Below are 19,709 nucleotides of genomic sequence, written 5' to 3' on the forward strand. Positions count from 1 at the left end.
ATTCCCTTCCTGTACTCCTCAGGTCAGTCGTCAGTCCTGGCCTAGTTTACACACTAATTGTGTTCTATTGCAGAACTTACACGTTCTATGTTTTCAAATATAAACATGATAATTAAATAGTTTTCTACCTATCTAAGAATGCATGCATTAATATTCAATGTAATATTCAACACAATACAATGGTACAAAAACAGTTTACTGTATTCCATCTCAAAATTGAACTGTGATTTTTTACTATTCTATCCCAAATAAATCATTTTTTGTATTCTTGTATATACAGATGTATCAAATTTGCACCAACTTTTCTCCCCATAGGCATCGTCTTTCCCAATATGAATCTATATCAGTTTATTATATTTCACCAGTAAAACTTACTATTCTTTAGATTTTCAGTGGCAAAACTTTCTCAGTTATTTAGACATTTACCAGTGAAAGAAAGAATATGAGTTTTATTAAACAACATTTAATATAATGCCCTATCAAACTAAAGCAATCTATTCTAACGCTCTTTACATACAAAGATATACAATTCATACAATAAATTATAGGATCAATACAATTTGAAGATTTTGAAAGAGCTGCTTTGTAATCAGGCTATAACTACTGGTTCTATGCCACCTTGCTAAATACCTCCCCATGTCTGCATGCCTTGATGCATGCTGAAGGCATATTAGTGTTCTATTTTGCAAAATAACTGATTCCAACAACATCTTTTTGACTTAATGCCACCTCATTTGAATGTTACAGCACACACACTGTAGGACCCACACTGGATCGCTTTATTCAACACCCAGGTTATTCACCAGAGTTGTGTGGACAGGTGGAACACTCTTTCTCTGAAAACCAACGGTCTGACAACCTTTGGGATCTTGCCTTGTCATCTGCATGTAGACTGGAGTGTTAACCACTCACTTATAAAGATGAGGTTTTTCCATTGTGAAGAACAACACTTTTAATATTTGTCACAGCATAACTGTCCAACCACATTGCCACATTTACTGTGAAAAATAACAAACTGAAGGATTCCCAAAGGTTTTAATTGTGAAACACGTCTTATAATAAAATGAATAACAAGTGGTTATATTTAAAAGTGGTTTTTATATTCTTGTGATTTATGAGGTGGAATTTATAGCGTCTGATAAATACAGGTATCATCTCATTACCATACCTGTATATTAACATGTACCTGGGAAAATCATCTAACTAACAGCATGATAACTTATTATACAGCAGAGAACTCATTATCTAGCTGTACATCTACCTGAGAATTATGAAATGTTCGTACAATTCCAGAACTCGTTACCACACCTGTTGATCATGATCTACCTTAGAATTATACCTATATGTATATGACAAGTACATGTATTATTATTTAATGAATCTCATTATATTTAGTTCATAAAATACCAAGCATAATCTACATGAAGCTAGATATTACATTGAAAAGGATTTCTTCAAAACCACACTGATGAATAACAGTTAAGTATGTCCATTCTTTAGATTTCTGGGATCTTACTTGATCTAGAGCAGGATTTATGTGATCCATTCTCTACTACAGAGATAGGAATCTCTTTTCAAAACAGCTCCTCACAAAGAAAACCATAAAAGGTCCGTCACAGAGTTTGTTTGTCTTTGGCTTAAGAATTGATGACACATTAAAAAGTTACAGATACAGGTAAATGCATTGATAACAATCAAGCCATCAGAAAAGAATGAAAGTTTTCTAAGGGAGATAACTACAACACAAAACATTAGAATTGGATATAAGGCAGCATATATCCTTAACTCTAACACAAAATACAGGTAAAATGTGAAAAGGTAGCATATATTCTTAACGCTAACACAAAATACAGGTAAAACGTGAAAAGGTAACATATAACTTCAATGCTAACACAAATCGACGGTGTAACATATTCATGAATCATGTAAGGTAGCATATAACCTTAAGTCTCACACACATCACAGGTATTAGGTGTAAGGTAGCATGTCCCCTTAACTCTAACACACATCACAGGAATTAGGTGTAAGGTAGGATGTCCCCTTAACTCTTACACACATCACAGATATTAGGTGTAAGGTAGCATGTCCCCTTAACTCTAACACACATCACAGGTATTAGGTGTAAGGTAGCATGTTTCCTTAACTCTAACACAAATAGCACGTACAAGCAGGATGTAAGGTAACATGTTTCGTAACACGAACAAGATTCATAAATATATAAATATATGAAATCAGTGTCAGCTTACATCACAATGTATACAGAACGGCTCGACTGCCTATATACAAAACACAGAAACGAGCGAATTCATTGATATTTTGCCATTACTGACATTATACAGGAACTGCATACATTGCACACCCTGTAATTCAAAAGAACTGTTTCCGATATATGTCTCATGAATATGTATAGAGTTTTAAAAAACAAGAGGGCCCAATCAATGGCCTCAGCTTTGTGAAGTATACATCAAAGAAAGCGACAGGCCAGGCGCCACCACTTCAGAAACGACCTCTAACAGAAGTGTTGGGGCCCCAAGTGTATTGATAATCTGCCAGAGTTACATTCACAACAATCATTGTCAGGAGAGTACATGTAGAAAATTTACCGCCACGATTTATATGCGTAATGATAATGTATAATGCAGATTTTTTATCAATATTGTGTGATTATCCCGTAGTTAATGCCACTCTGCTTCCCTCTTGTTATCTCTCAAATTAATGGTCTCCGTTCCGTGTATTGATCACATTTCCCTTTAATTCCACTTTCCATTTATTTACCAAATAATTTCCTCTTTACAGCAACAAATAATCCAAATCCTACTTAATTTGTAAAGAGAAATATTTCTAATCTCCAAGGTGACTCCATGGTGACTGAACTATTTTTCATCTCCATGGTGACTGAAATATTTCTAATCTCCATGGTGATTGAAATATTTTTGATCTCCATGGTGACTGAAATATATTTGATCTCCATGGTGAATAAAACATATTTCTAATTTCCATAGTAAAATAATACTTTTAATCTCCATGGTAACAATAATGTTTCTAATCATCATGGTGGCCAAAATATTTCTTATTTCCATAGTCACTGAAATATTTCTAATCTCCATGTGGAATAAAATATTTCTAATCTCCATGTGGAATAAAATATTTCTAATCTCCATGTGGAATAAAATAGTTCTAATCTCCATTGTAGTAAGAAAGATTCTAATTTCCCCGATGACTGAAATATTTCTCATTTCCATGGAAACATTTGTAGTATGACTAATCTCACTTCTATGTCACATTTTCAATTTTGTATTCATATCAATGAAGTGGAATCTTCAATTCAAACAAGGAAACAATACATTTTGACTGTATTTCCAGATTTCAAGAAAATTTCAAATTTTCTAATCAAAATGTAGAATTCCATTTTCTTTATGATGAGACTCATATATGCCTAAATACTTTGCATTACCCAAAAGTTAAATATCATCATTGATCTATCAGTGGGACCTAGAATCTAACTTAAACAGGTATCAATAGTATACAGTTACATAGGAATGTGTACAGACCTAGAGGGTCTGGTTTATACAGGTATCAATATTATACAGGGTTTCATAGAAATGCATATATTGGGACATAGAGGGTCTGGTTTATACAGGTATCCAGATTATACAGGGTTCCATAGAAATATATACATTGGGAGGTAGAGGGTCTGGTTTATACAGGTATCCAGATTATACAGGGTTGCATAGATATATACACAGTTTCTAAGTGAAGGTCTGGTTTATACAGGTATCCAGATTATACAGGGTTATATAGAAATGTATACAGTGGGACCTAGAGGGTCTGGTTTATACATGTATCCAGATTATACAGGGTTGCATAGATATATACACAGTTTCTAAGTGAAGGTCTGATTTATACAGGTATCCAGATTATACAGGGTTATATAGAAATGTATACATTGGGAGGTAGAGGGTCTGGTTTATACAGGTTTCCAGATTATACAGGGTTGCATAGATATATATACAGATTCTAAGTGAAGGTCTGATTTATACAGGTATCCAGATTATACAGGGTTATATAGAAATGTATACAGTGGGACCTATCAGGTGTGGTTTATACAGGTATCCAGATTATACAGGGTTATATAGAAATGTATACAGTAGGACCTATCAGGTGTGGTTTATACAGGTATACAGATTATACAGGGTTATATAGAAATGTAGACAGTAGGACCTATCAGGTGTGGGTTTTTACAGATTTATGAAAAGATTTATGACGTTCAGTTAGCTTCATCCAAAATAAATATGCTCAATATCTGAATAATCAATTCTTTTTACCAAGAACAGCCAAGTTTTGATGGACAAAGTCAATATATTATCTTATACATATAACAGAACCTGGTTTTACCATTTAACTTTTCCTTTTTTTTTTTAGTCAAGCTTTTAAAACATTGCCTTATTCTGAAGACACTTTCTGAAGAATGCTGGCAACCACCAGAGTTTAAACAGAAGATTGATCCGTCCGGACAGAATATTACGTAACAACCAATATCAAACAAAATAATGCCAATATTTACGTCGTTATAACTTCAGTCATCTCCACTCTATAACATCTATCCAGGCAGGTGTTTTTATTTTCAACTTGTTTAGAGAAAAATCTTGACTGTAACACATGACGTGAAACATCCCGTAACACAGCCAAACCTTATCTGTTATATCTGTAAAGCAAACTTCTGTATCGCTATAATCGTTAACATATTTCTGCCTCTTTTAATGTTTCTGTTGTGCACGGCAAAAATGCTGCATTAAAAGGAATGAAAGTTTCAGGATTTGTCGTCGTGCATGCTTGATGCAAGTGGTGTAATAATGACATTGTGTATACAACAGATAGGCTCTTGCGATGTTTCCAATAACGGCTGGCACTGTGCACAGCGGGAAGGCCTTACTGCATTATTTCCAATAACGCTGAGCCGATGGCCATCAATCATTCCAATACCGCGACATCCCGTGCCGCAACTCACAAAAACACTTCTTTATGTTGCTTTCTGCCGCTAGTTCAGATTTCCTAGCGTACTCAGGTCCTAGAGCTTGTTTTCCTACATTGTTGAGATTTAAATGATTGCATTTGTGTTTGAAAGGTGCATTTGCCTGCAGTTTTGTACGGTATATGTAAGAAGAAAGTTCACAGATACAATGCATTTCTTAATGGCTTGTGTATGTCAGTGTCATCTGTCAGGTGTTGTTTTTTTATAAAACCCAGCCATTCGGATTCATATCATGCCTGTGCCCCGCTTTTACCATCAATACACATATCAGTGAAAAAAATTCAATGTACATGTAGATGACAATTGAAATTAAACTAACTTAAATGCAAAAATTTAATGTTGATGGAGATGCCGACAAAGTCAATGGACCATGAAACGTTGGCCACATCCAGCATTTGATGCATGGGTTGAGATGGACTACCTAAGATGCATCTATGGTCCAAGTTTGGTTGATCTAGCACTTATACTTTCAGAGAAACTACCTAAAATGCAAAAACTTAATGTTGATGGAGATGCTGACAAAGTCAATGGACCATGAAAGGTAGGCCGCATCCAGCATTTGATGCATGGGTTGAGATGTACTACCTCTGTGGTCTAAGATTGGTTGGTCTAACACTTATACTTTGAGCGAAACTAACTTAAACTCAAAAACTTAATGTTGATGCCACCGCCGTTGCCAGAAAGCAACACCTTAGTCATGTTTCCGTTACTTCATGGCGGCGAGACTAGACTTGGTATCCCCTTAGTGGTGGTCAACTGAGTTCAATATAGCTGTTTATTATTGTTACAATGTGATATGAAAATAACTGGGTACATACAGAACATCAGATAGTACCATCGCCCATGTATTGTTATTTGGCAACTGCGAGTTTGCCAACAAAATGATGATGGGATATATGAGACCTAACCTTATATTATATATATAGCTGGTGACTGTCAGAAGATAGACAGAGACTTACATAAAGACTTCTCCATTCTCAATTATATCAGTAACAAAATGCTGATCCTTATAGAATTACAATATTACCTATAATCCTTATGATCCTGATGATAACGCTGATTTCATAGTTTCTGAGGATTACATATGAAGTCTTTACAACATTGTACAGTAAAAACTTTTATACGTATACTGCCACCATATATTTTCAGAAAAATTTTGGCACAATAAAGAGGTTTATCACATTAATGACCCATTTTACTATGTCATACGGCCATGTCATAAATATGGTATTACACACGTGTAATAAAACCTAAAGGTGGTGCTGTGATTGGTCAAAACCGTGGGAACATATACCTGTGCCACTACAGGCACTTAATTAACTTTTATTTACTACACTGTAGTAAAAAATGGCTGACCATATAAACATTGGCGACACGGTTACAATTGACAACAAAGGAACAGTTACTGTAAAGGATATTGTTCCAAGAGGTTTTGCAACATTTTATAGCGTAGAAATTTCTGGAATTGATTTTAAATTTGAACAGATCGTATTGAGAAGGTCACTGTTACACAGGCCAGGTCAGAACAGCAACCGGAGCAGACGACAAACTTGGATGCTGGGCCTGGGGCTGACAATCCCAAAACAAACAGATTTGTTACCGTAAATGAAGATGAAGTGGGAAATTTTATCCTCAATCAATCTACAAAAACACTCCAAGCAAAACATTCTACGATGTGAAACTTTTGTATCAATTTTTCAAGTTGCCTGAAGTCAATAAAAATAAACAAATCCACGATATCCCAGTGATTGAACTGTGTCCTTTGCTGTGTAGATTTTTTATTGGTATCAGGAAAACGGATGGTTCTGAATATGAACCAACCAGTTTACAGTTTACGGCAATTAAGTCGCAACAACTACGGTCACACAATTGTTAGCAGCCCTATGGTTGCATAAGTGCGCAAGGTTATGAAAGTAAACAGCGTCAGTTGAAAAGGCAATTTAGCTCACAGAAGTGATCCAATAAATGACACTGAAATAGACATGCTGTGGAATTCTGGTCAACTAAGTTCAAACACACCTGACAGCTTATATAATTACTACAAACTTTGTGGTTTTATAATACCATTCATTTTGGTCTCCGGGGCTCGGCAGAACATTGGGACATGTGTTGGGGTTATGTAACTCTTGGAAAAGATGGGGATGGACACGAATTTCTGGGATTTACTGAACACCAAACAAAAACAAGAACTGGAGAAAATCTTGCGGTACGATAGCTGTTAAAATGAAACTTTGGGCAAATTTGGAAAACCCTGACAGGTGCACTTTGAAAATTTATAAACTTTACCGTGAAAAACGTCTGACTGGCTACGGTGCCCCATCTGATCCATTTTTTGCAGCCACCAAACAAATATCATCACCTAATAATCTAATTTGGTTCAAGAAACAGCCAGTAGGAGTCACTAAAGTGTGCACCATGATAATAATAATAATAACATAATAATAATAATACTTTATTTTTAGAGGGGACAACTCATTCAGCAAACAATATAAAGGCTAATCTCCCATGAGGCCCTCTTTGAAAAGGTATACACAAACATAGATGATCAATAATCAATATGCACTCAATAATATACATAATAGTACATAAGTATATGAAGATAGTTAGACAGATACTCGTTTACAATATTCGTGACATTTTACTTAAAATTCATAAAGGTTGCTGGCAGTCTTGATTTCAATTGGAAGTTTATTCCATATTAACTGAAATTTCGTTTAAGAGTGTTTATTCTAGGCTTTGGTAACTGAAAATTGTGGTTTGCAGCTGATCTTAGAGCATGAGTATTATTATTAGAATTAACAGGAACAAGCATGTCTGATATGTAAGATGGTGTTGGATTAGTAATAGCCTTATATACAAGAATACATTGTTGTACATAATTTCCTTATCAAACAGCCACCAGTTGGGGGTGGCAGACGTTACTCCCTTGAAGGAGTTTTATAATGGACATCTAAAATTATTCTAGCTGCACTCTTTTTGAAGTGTTACTAGGCAATAGATTTTTTTCTGATGCAAAGAATAATCAAGTTGTCGGGAATCGAAACTGGAAACATCTGTCAAATCACAGTGTTCGGAAATATCTTGTTCAAAAACTCAGCGACAGTAATGATCCCCCCACCCAAAATATGCAAATTTCAGGACACAAGAACATTTCATCCATAAACAAATATAGCCATATCAACACAAATCAACACAAGCAGATTTCACGAATCCTGAGTTCTGGAAAATCTGCCAACATGTCAACACCATCAAGTAGGCCTATTTCCACGTGTTTCCCAAAATCGTCGAGTTCTTCATCTTCGATGTCAGAGATAAGTGGCGGTTTTGAAATAATTTTTCAGTGGTCCGATTAGTGAAGGGTACATTGAAATTAATATTTACCAAGGTGGTCAATGAGAACCACTATGAAAACGTATCCAAAATCTATCATTGAAAGTGACAGCGACTCTCAGTAGGCCTGTTGGGACTGCTTGAGAAGGACATATGAGGCGTGACGTCACAAAATTGTACACTTTTCTGATAAATATAAATGTCTTCGCTATTGAATGAATTTGAAATGTTTATTTTTGTCATTGTTATTTTCATTGCATTTAAAACTGTTCATAATTCAAATAAACAAATATGGAACTACTTGCGCGGAACGGCATTGCCCGAAACAGCAATACCATGATCGGAGTTACTTTGATTATGACCTAAATAGAGTCAGCTGATAAAGCAGTTGTATTTGAAGGTTTTTTTCAAATTACGATTGTTATGTGATAAATAGAATCTTACAATCGTGTCCATGTCATATTAAATTAATTAAACTCGTTCAAAAAATTCAATATGACATGGACACTCATGTATGATCGTCTATTTGTCAACATAATGGGGGAAACTATGAAGGAATTGTTAAGCAAAATGGGAACCTTGAAATATTTTGGCAGTTTAAGCAGGGAGACGAATGACATAATGGGTATTGTATCAAGGTTTTACAGCCGAAAAAATCCATATTCTGTATCAAGGTTTTACAGCCGAAAAAATCCATATTCTGTATCAAGGTTTTACAGCCGAAAAAATCCTTATTCTGTATCAAGGTTTTACAGCCGAAAAAATCCATATTCTGTATCAAGGTTTTACAGCCGAAAAAATCCATATTCTGTATCAAGGTTTGACAGCCGAAAAATCCAAAACATTCAAGAGGAGACCATTACTACTTGGTTGATGTAAGAGGTTAATTTTCAGGGCGGCCAAAACAAGCTATTGCTTTAGGAGACCAAACTGTGAGTTCAAACTTTTACTGTTGCTGACAAAATTCATTGGTGTACCTCCGACAGCAACAGATCAAGATGAGCGATTGTAGCGATAGTTTAATCAGCGTTCAGATAATAGGGGTAGAGCTGTATACAGACACAACAACTTTCCAAAGTGTAGGTAAGTGTAGGTAAGTGTAGGTAAGTGTAGGTGTAGGTAAGTGTAGGTAAGTGTAGGTAAACTTATAGAACCTTGTTTTCTCCTGTTTCCAGACAGGCAAGGTAATACCGTTCTTTGCAGACTTGCAAATGTAGGTCAGCAAGAAATTTTGTTTTTTCTTATTTCGCTGGAGAAAATTCCAATACAAATATAGACTTCTGGAAGTGTGGGTCAATTTTTTTTAAACTGTGCACTTTCCTATACCTTAATGAAGAAGTTTACATGAACGGACATCTATTATAAAGATTTTTAACTTTAAAAAATGTATATGTGGACATTCTAAAGGAAAACGTTGAACATTACTTTTGTGCACTTTGAAGTAGTTGAAAACTCAACTAATTTGACACTTCCACTAAAAAAAATGTCCATCCATCAATAAGAGTGAAAAAAATCTTCAATTTACAGAAGGAAAATCCATGCAAGGTGACAAACTATATCTTCTTTTTCATTTTTGGGCTTTTGTGTTACATCCAAATTAGCAGCGTAGAAGATCCACTTTTCTGCTCCAAGCGTGAAAATAACACATCACCACTTCCTAGGTTAAATAGTACATGAATTGGTGCGCGCAAACTGAATCTAAAAATGCGTGCTATTCAGGGGGGGAAAAATCTTGCACGGAAAATCTACGAACCACATGCAATGGTGATAGAACATCAGAGCTTGTAGAATACATCAATTCCTATATAGACTAACATGCAATCTTAAGAATTAGAAACATCGTGTAATTCTGTTGAATGTATTACGCTCATACAAGTTCTCTTCGACTGCTGCATTTATTTGTTTCTTTATACACAATAAACGACTCTGCAATAATTTTACACCAACTGGATCGTAAATGTAGTGTTATACCTCGGCAGCTGACAAAAAAACAAGCATTCCACGTGAAATGGCTCTCTGCAATGCAGTCAATGAATTCAGGGCTTCATGGTATTTCTGCTTTACTGCGACCAAGTTCCGCCATGCCAGGCTCATATCTTTAGACAGGCGGAACACGAAGAGTCCCCAGAGAGAGGCTGTGAAAAATTTTAGTCAACTTAATGCAAGTTTTATTAACAATTTTGTAACACTGTTGAAAAATCTTAAAGAAAACTTTATATTTGTTTGAACATTGATTCAAAGAAAAAGGTAACAAAAAACCATAAAGATGTTTGTGAAGGATTGCAAATAAAACAACCAATTTGTTGATTTAAACCTAGGTTTTTTGCACTGCCACATACATTCACCCTCATGACCAACGTAATGGAATTTGACTTGAAAGCCAATGCTCATTGTGCTGATAGTGAGAAGTATGGTTTTCTTCACTTCAAAATCTAGTCACAATTGAAAGAAAGATAGTTGACTTATCTTGCATTATATCACAATTTGGTATTTCAAGGATTGGTTTCCTAATCCTGATATAGGTAAAGGCCCTGGGTTCTGGTGGTGTGGGGGCCAGCTGGATGACTAACTTTGTGGGAAATGACTGACTTTTCTCCCATCCTTCACAGGTGTGTCTCCCGTTTTAAGCGGGAAAGATCAGCTTGTCACCCCATTAAAATGTGTCACCAGTAATTGTGACGTCATTAAAAGTGAATGACGATATGCATACCCCACGTGTGTTTTTGTTTTCAAACATGGCAGACAACTGTTGGTGGAGTTGTCACTGAAATAATAGGATGGGAGAAAAACAATCATCCCCTTCGAATTCCTTGAGGGTGTAACAGAGAAATCTCCAACCCTGGGGTGAGTTTTTTAAGTTGTCTAACCCTCGGAAGATCTTAAGAGCCTCGGGCTATAGACAACACCCCTCGGGTTGGAGATTTCTCTGTCACACCCACATCAAGGTAGGGGAAGATACTATTAATCCCCCCCAGGGGAACTAGTAGTAGTGTGGAGGATAGTTGCCTCACTTTGTAGAGAACTGATAGTTAAGAAAATAGTTGCTTCTTACTGGTAGTTAGAACGGGAGTTGCTTTACATCAGAAAGAACTTGTAGTTGAAAGGATTCCTGCTTCATCTTTGCTTCACCTCCAAGAGCAACTGGTATATGGCCTCAGACAACAATAACACTTCCGGGTTGTTGTACACGAATGTAGTGCATAAGGACATTACAGGTGGGTTACTAGATACTTGTTCCTGTCTGATCTATGACAGATATGTACAGTTTTTTACATAGAATTGTTCAACAATATCTATCCTAGTGATTAAATTTTATTTGACACAGTTTCCAAGTTTGTATTGGCAGCAGGACACAATGAGTGATGAGGCTTGAGTAGTGATATTTTGTGATTTTTGGTATTTTCCCCTATACATGCAGGGTAGTGACATTCAAATGAAATTACCTTTCTTAAATGCAGGTCATGAGGTACTTTCCAGCACACTGTATGTTCAGTTTGAATAGACCTACAATATGAAATAGGAACCAGACCCTGCGCAAAGTTTTAAAATAATTCAATTTCATTTTTCCTTTGGTAGTAACATATAGTAGAATTAATTGTGGTCTGAGGCCATATACTCTAGTCTACTCTGATGCTTTTTTCTTGAGTGGTCTCCCTTGCTTGCCAACCACGTCACCACTTGACTGTGTGGCCCTGGTTGTGATGATGGGCGGTTCAACCATACACAAGTAAAACAAGAAAAGATTTATTCAAAAACTTTTCAATAATCCAAATGTATTCAGTTAATGATGTAATTCAAATTCTGACTTCAACTCCAATGATCCTCAAATATTAAATCAACCTGACAACAGCATGTCTACAAGTTGCCTAGGCTTGGTTATAAAAATTAAGTCAATGTACTCCTGTGAATGAAAACCGAAAGGAAAACCCAGACTATGGTGCACATGTTCACAGCTCTGTGTGTTAAAAATTGGTCCCGGAGGAAATGAACTCGGACACAAGTGATATTGACGAGTTGTCTTTTCATCTTCCCACACACTAACGTCGGAGCCCTGAAGAAACGTTGACATACAGTTGCGACATATACTCCCACAGGAAAGAACGTAGTTATATTTACCATAATCATTGTTTCCTGGGGAAAGACATCTAAGTCACATCATGTGATTCCTGTAGTTCATGTATCAGAGACTCTATACAAGGTGGCTAACCAAGATTATATTCCAGCCATTTTCTTTCCCGTTATTTCTTGTTAGAATTTAGACAGATCTAGAGTTAGTATAAGCTGCGGGTCCACTGGTATATATTGTGTCAATCTAATTAAAATAAGATCTTTCTATTGCTCCCATTTTTGGGTGTGCTGCCTGGAAGATCTTGTGGAGTAAGAGGCCCCTAAAATATTCTTTCTTCTATCCTTCCTCACTCTTTTTTGGAGTGACCTCCCTTGGTTGCTGTCCAAATTACCACTACACTGGGATTGCACAAAATGACCTTATTGTTAAATTGTGAACATTAAAAAAAAGCCATTCAATCCTTATATTTACATTCTAAACTTTTAAGTATTATTGACAACCTAAATACAGATATTCCCGTCAGTATCGTCAGTGCCAACGAGATTCTTGGAACAGTTAGCATAACCAAAATGTTCGCTTTTGGTTGTTTCTTGTAATTCGAGATGAGAGGAGAAGCTTCAAAATGACACTAATCGAAAAGCGTTCATAGCTCTGTGAATGCAATTTCTTCTGGTAATGCTTATGGAGGAGGGACTTGCAATAGAAATGTGAATATATAGAAATATTACAATTAAAGATATCATCAACAGGCGTAAAGACAGATGTTTTTTATAGACAGATTTGTTCAATAAATAGCTTTATAAACAGGTAAAATTATAAATAGGAAGTCTTTGTGAATTGGTCTTTATAATAATTATAAATTGATCTTTGTTTTAAAGAATACTTAAAAAAATGTCTGTATCAAAATGTTGACCTATCTAGCCACTTGTTACTGATTCTGCTAGATGGAATGTAAAGCATATAAGGACTAGTAATCTGTAGTCCTGGGTTCAACTCCTACCTGAGGCATTTAGATACAGCAACTTTGGTTGGAAGCATTGGTGTCTGGGTAGGGACCGGGGCACTGTAAAGGATAATTTTCTTAACTTTGCTCTCACAATTGTTGTTATATTCCAGAAGACTCAAGGACAGGAGCTTTCCAGGAAAGGAAGTATGTCACAGTGGTGAACCATCTAGTCACTAATGTTACTGACTCAGCTGGAGGTATGTCACAGTGGTGAACCATCTAGTCACTTGTTACTGACTCAGCTAGAGGTATGTCACAGTGTTAAACAATCTAGTAACTAATGTTACTGACTCAGCTAGAGGTATGTCACAGTGTTAAACAATCTAGTAACTAATGTTACTGACTCAGCTAGAGGTATGTCACAGTGGTAAACAATCTAGTAACTAATGTTACTGACTCAGCTAGAGGTATGTCACAGGGGTGAACCATCTAGTCACTTGTTACGGACTCGTGTAGAGGTATGTCACAGTGGTGAACCATATAGTCACTTGTTACGGACTCGTCTAGAGGTATGTCGCAGTGGTGAACCATCTAGTCACTTGTTACGGACTTGTCTAGAGGTATGTCTGGGTAGGGACCGGGGCACTGTAAAGGATAATTTTCTTAACTTTGCTCTCACAATTGTTGTTATATTCCAGAAGACTCAAGGACACGAGCTTTCCAGGAAAGGAAGTATGTCACAGTGGTGAACCATCTAGTCACTAATGTTACTGCCTCAGCTAGAGGTATGTCACAGTGGTGAACCATCTAGTCATTAATGTTACTGACTCAGCTAGAGGTATGTCACAGTGTTAAACAATCTAGTAACTAATGTTACTGACTCAGCTAGAGGTATGTCACAGTGGTAAACAATCTAGTAACTAATGTTACTGACTCAGCTAGAGGTATGTCACAGAGGTGAACCATCTAGTCACTAATGTTACTGACTCAGCTAGAGGAATGTCACAGTGGTGAACCATCTAGTCACTTGTTACAGAATCGTCTAGAGGTATGTCACAGTGGTGAACCATCTAGTCTCTTGTTACAGACTCGTCTAGAGGTATGTCACAGTGGTGAACCATCTAGTCCCTTGCTACTGACTCAGCTAGAGGTATGTCGAAGTGGTGAACCATCTAGTCACTGATGTTACTGACTCAGCTAGAGGTATGTCACAGTGTTAAACAATCTAGTAACTAATGTTACTGACTCAGCTAGAGGTATGTCACAGGGGTGAACCATCTAGTCACTTGTTACGGACTCGTGTAGAGGTATGTCACAGTGGTGAACCATCTAGTCACCTGTTACGGACTCGTCTAGAGGTATGTCACAGTGGGGAACCATCTAGTCACTAATGTTACTGACTCAGCTAGAGGTATGTCACAGTGGTAAACAATCTAGTAACTAATGTTACTGACTCAGCTAGAGGTATGTCACAGTGGTGAACCATCTCGTCACTTGTTACTGACTTGACTAGAAGTATTTCCCCTTTAGCTCAGTCAATATGGTACTGAGACTCAGCTAGAGGTATGTCACAGTGTATGTCACAGTGGTGAACCATATAGTCACTTGTTACGGACTCGTCTAGAGGTATATCACAGTGGTGAACCATCTAGTCATTAATGTTACTGACTCATCTAGAGGTATGTCGAAGTGGTGAACCATCTAGTCACTGATGTTACTGACCCAGCTAGAGGTATGGGTAAACAATCTAGTAACTAATGTTACCGCCTCAGCTAGAGGTATGTCACAGTGGTGAAACATCTAGTCACTTGTTACTGACTCAGCTAGAGGGATGTCACAGTGGTGAACCATCTAGACACTGGTTACTGACTTGGCTAGAGGTATGTCGCAGTGGTGAACCATCTAGTCACTAATGTCACTGACTCAGCTAGAGGTATGTCACCGTGGTGAACAATCTAGTCATTTGTTACTGACTCGTGTAGAGGTATGTCACAGTGGTGACCCATCTAGTCACTTGTTACGGACTTGTCTAGAGGTATGTCACAGTGGTGAACGATCTAGTCATTAATGTTACTGACTCAGCTAGGGGTATGTCACAGTGGTGAACCATATAGTCACTTGTTACGGACTCGTCTACAGGTATGTCACAGTGGTGAACCATCGAGTCACTAATGTTACTGACTCAGCGTGGTGAACCATCTAGTCACTGATGTTACTGACCCAGCTAGAGGTATGGGTAAACAATCTAGTAACTAATGTTACTGACTCAGCTAGGGGTATGTCACAGTGGTGAACCATCGAGTCACTAATGTTACTGACTCAGCGTGGTGAACCATCTAGTCACTGATGTTACTGACCCAGCTAGAGGTATGGGTAAACAATCTAGTAACTAATGTTACCGCCTCAGCTAGAGGTATGTCACAGTGGGAAACAATCTAGTAACTAATGTTACTGACTCAGCTAGATGTATGTCACAGTGGTGAACCATCTGGTCACTTGTTACGGACTCGTCTAGAGGTATGTCACAGTGGTTAACCATCTAGTCACTTGTTACGGACTTGTCTAGAGGTATGTCACAGTGGTTAACCATCTAGTCACTTGTTACGGACTTGTCTAGAGGTATGTCACAGTGGTTAACCATCTAGTCACTTGTTACGGACTCGTCTAGAGGTATGTCACAGTGGTTAACCATCTAGTCACTTGTTACGGACTTGTCTAGAGGTATGTCACAGTGGTTAACCATCTAGTCACTTGTTACGGACTCGTCTAGAGGTATGTCACAGTGGTTAACCATCTAGTCACTTGTTACGGACTCGTCTACAGGTATGTCACAGTGGTGAACCATATAGTCACTTGTTACGGACTCGTCTAGAGGTATATCACAGTGGTGAACCATCTAGTCCCTTGTTACTGACTCAGCTAGAGGCATGTCACAGTGGTGAACCATCTAGGCATTTGTTACTGACTCGTGTAGAGGTATGTCACAGTGGTGACCCATCTAGTCACTTGTTACGGACTTGTCTAGAGGTATGTCACAGTGGTGAAACATCTAGTCACTTGTTACTGACTCAGCTAGAGGGATGTCACAGTGGTGAACCATCTAGGCATTTGTTACTGACTCGTGTAGAGGTATGTCACAGTGGTGACCCATCTAGTCACTTGTTACGGACTTGTCTAGAGGTATGTCACAGTGGTGAACCAGCTAGTCACTAATGTTACTGACTCAGCGTGGTGAACCATCTAGTCACTGATGTTACTGTCTCAGCTAGAGGTATGTCACAGTGGGAAACAATCTAGTAACTAATGTTACTGACTCAGCTAGGGGTATGTCACAGTGGTGAACCATCGAGTCACTAATGTTACTGACTCAGCTGGAGGTATGTCACAGTGGTAAACAATCTAGTCACTAATGTTACTGACTCAGCTAGATGTATGTCACAGTGGTGAACCATCGAGTCACTAATGTTACTGACTCAGCTAGAGGGATGTCACAGTGGTGAACCATCTAGTCACTTGTTACTGACTTGACTAGAAGTATTTCCCCTTTAGCTCAGTCAATATGGTACTGAGCAGACATCTGTTATCCCCTGTTTCGTAAACTGGACAATATTCAAGTCGCTTCCTTGTACATGGCCCTGCTGACGGTAACACCACCCATAGTCATGACAACCATGTTATAATTAAGGTATCTCACAATAAACCAACGCTCATAATTTTCACTTCAATACTCATTTTAAAATCAATACCTGGTACGGAATTCGACGTGTAGATAGAGACTAGGTGCGTTCACAACGTGTAGATAGAGACTAGGTGCGTACACAACGTGTAAATAGTGACTAGGTGCGTTCACAACGTGTAGATAGAGACTAAGTGCGTACACGATGTGTAGATAGAGACTAGGTGCATACACGACGTGAAGATAGAGACTAGGTGCGTACACAACGTGTAGATAGAGACTAGGTGCGTACACAACGTGTAAATAGAGACTAGGTGCATACACGACGTGAAGATAGAGACTAGGTGCGTACACGACGTGTAGATAGTGACTAGGTGCGTACACGATGTGTAGATAGAGACTAGGTGTGTACACGACGTGAAGATAGAGACTAAGTGCGTACACGATGTGTAGATAGAGACTAGGTGCGTACACGATGTGTAGATAGAGACTAAGTGCATACACGACGTGTAGATAGAGACAAGGTGTGTACACGACGTGAAGATAGAGACTAGGTGCGTACACGACGTGTAAATAGATACTATAGGTGCGTACACAACGTGTAGATAGAGACTAGGTGCGTACACAACGTGTAGATAGAGACTAAGTGCGTACACAACATGTAGATAGTGACTAGGTGCGTACACGATATGTAGATAGAGACTAGGTGTGTACACGACGTGTTGATAGAGACTAGGTGCGTACATGACGTGTAGATAGAGACTAGGTGCATACACGACGTGTAGATAGAGACTAGGTGTGTACATGACGTGTAGATAGAGACTAAGTGCGTACACAACGTGTAGATAGAGACTTAGTGCGTACACAATGTGTAGATAGAGACTAAGTGCGTACACAATGTGTAGATAGAGCCTAGGCGTGTACACAACGTGTAGATAGAGACTAGGTGTGTACACAACGTGTAGATAGAGACTAGGTGTGTACACAACGTGTAGATAGAGACTAAGTGCGTACACAATGTGTAGATAGAGACTAGGCGTGTACACGATGTGTAGATAGAGACTAAGTGCGTACAAGATGTGTAGATAGAGACTAGGTGCATACACAATGTGTAGATAGAGACTAAGTGCGTCCACAATGTGTAGATAGAGACTAGGTGTGTACACGATGTGTAGATAGAGACTAAGTGCGTACAAGATGTGTAGATAGAGACTAGGTGCATACACAACGTGTAGATAGAGACTAGGTGCGTACATGACGTGTAGATAGAGACTATGTGCATACACGACGTGTAGATAGAGACTAGGTGGGTACATGACGTGTAGATAGAGACTAAGTGCGTATACAACGTGTAGATAGAGACTAGGTGCATACACAACGTGCAGATAGAGACTAGGTGCGTACACGACGTGTAGATAGAGACTAAGTGCGTAAACAACGTGTAGATAGAGACTTAGTGCGTACACAATGTGTAGATAGAGACTAGGGGTGTACACAATGTGTAGATAGAGACTAGGTGTGTACACGACGTGTAGATCGAGACTAAGTGCGTACACGACGTGTAGATAGAGACTAGGTGCATACACGACGTGTAGATAGAGACTAGGTGTGTACATGACGTGTAGATAGAGACTAAGTGCGTACACAACGTGTAGATAGAGACTAGGTGCGTACACAATGTGTAGATAGAGACTAGGTGTGTACACAATGTGTAGATAGAGACTAGGTGTGTACACGATGTGTAGATAGAGACTAAGTGCGTACACGACGTGTAGATAGAGACTAGGTGCATACACGACGTGTAGATAGAGACTAGGTGTGTACATGACGTGTAGATAGAGACTAAGTGCGTACACAACGTGTAGATAGAGACTAGGTGCATACACAACGTGTAGATAGAGACTAGGTGCGTACACGACGTGTAGATAGAGACTATAAGGTGCGTACACAACGCGTAGATAGAGACTAGGTGCGTACACAACTCAAAAGTTGATACCTTGGGTCATTCAACATGCATGCTGACCACATAAAGTGACCGCTCACTATCACTCGAGACAAAAACAAACCCTGTCATCAACATCCATCTCCATTTAATACCTTGCACAACTCTATAGCCCACCCACGCTGGAAATACAAGTTCATGCCGTACCAATTATTAGATGGATGATATGGGTATTTATGGGCTGCTGCTGTTCCTGAAAATAGAAGGCAACCACAGACATGCACATATACACCCTCACGTCCACAAATATACCCGTCATGTAAACCTCACTGTACAAAGCATTGTATGAAATTAAACAAGAGGCCCATGGGCCTAAACGGTCACCTGAGTCTACAGTATTTATTTTTGTTGTTGAAATATGTACCAATTTGAGTAAAAAATAGTATAATGTTAACTTAACTTTGTCAGGACCATGAGCTGATCATTCCTAGACCAATTTTAAGTGAGATCGGCCTATTAGAACTTAGTAGCAAAATAGCGGCCATGGCAGCCAAATTGTATTTCTGATTGACCCGAAAAATAACAACACTTTGTCAGGACCATGATTCGATCATTCCTACAAAGTTTCAGTTCAATCGGCCAAGTAGATCTTTACTTTAAGTTTGAAATAGTTTTCCAAAATGGCAGCCGTGGTGGCCATATTGGATTTCTGAT

At 38.2% G+C, this 19,709-nt stretch overlaps 1 protein-coding gene across 2 annotated transcripts in view; it reads right to left on the minus strand.

The window, feature by feature from the left end:
* LOC110442509 (calcium/calmodulin-dependent protein kinase type 1-like) overlaps positions 1-19,709 on the minus strand; it is a 115,647-nt gene that overhangs the window by 28,946 nt on the left and 66,992 nt on the right. The gene's annotated exons all lie outside the window — the stretch shown is intronic.

The sequence above is a fragment of the Mizuhopecten yessoensis genome, unplaced genomic scaffold, assembly GCF_002113885.1.
Source record: "Mizuhopecten yessoensis strain PY_sf001 unplaced genomic scaffold, ASM211388v2 scaffold716273, whole genome shotgun sequence".
NCBI lineage: Eukaryota > Metazoa > Mollusca > Bivalvia > Pectinida > Pectinidae > Mizuhopecten > Mizuhopecten yessoensis.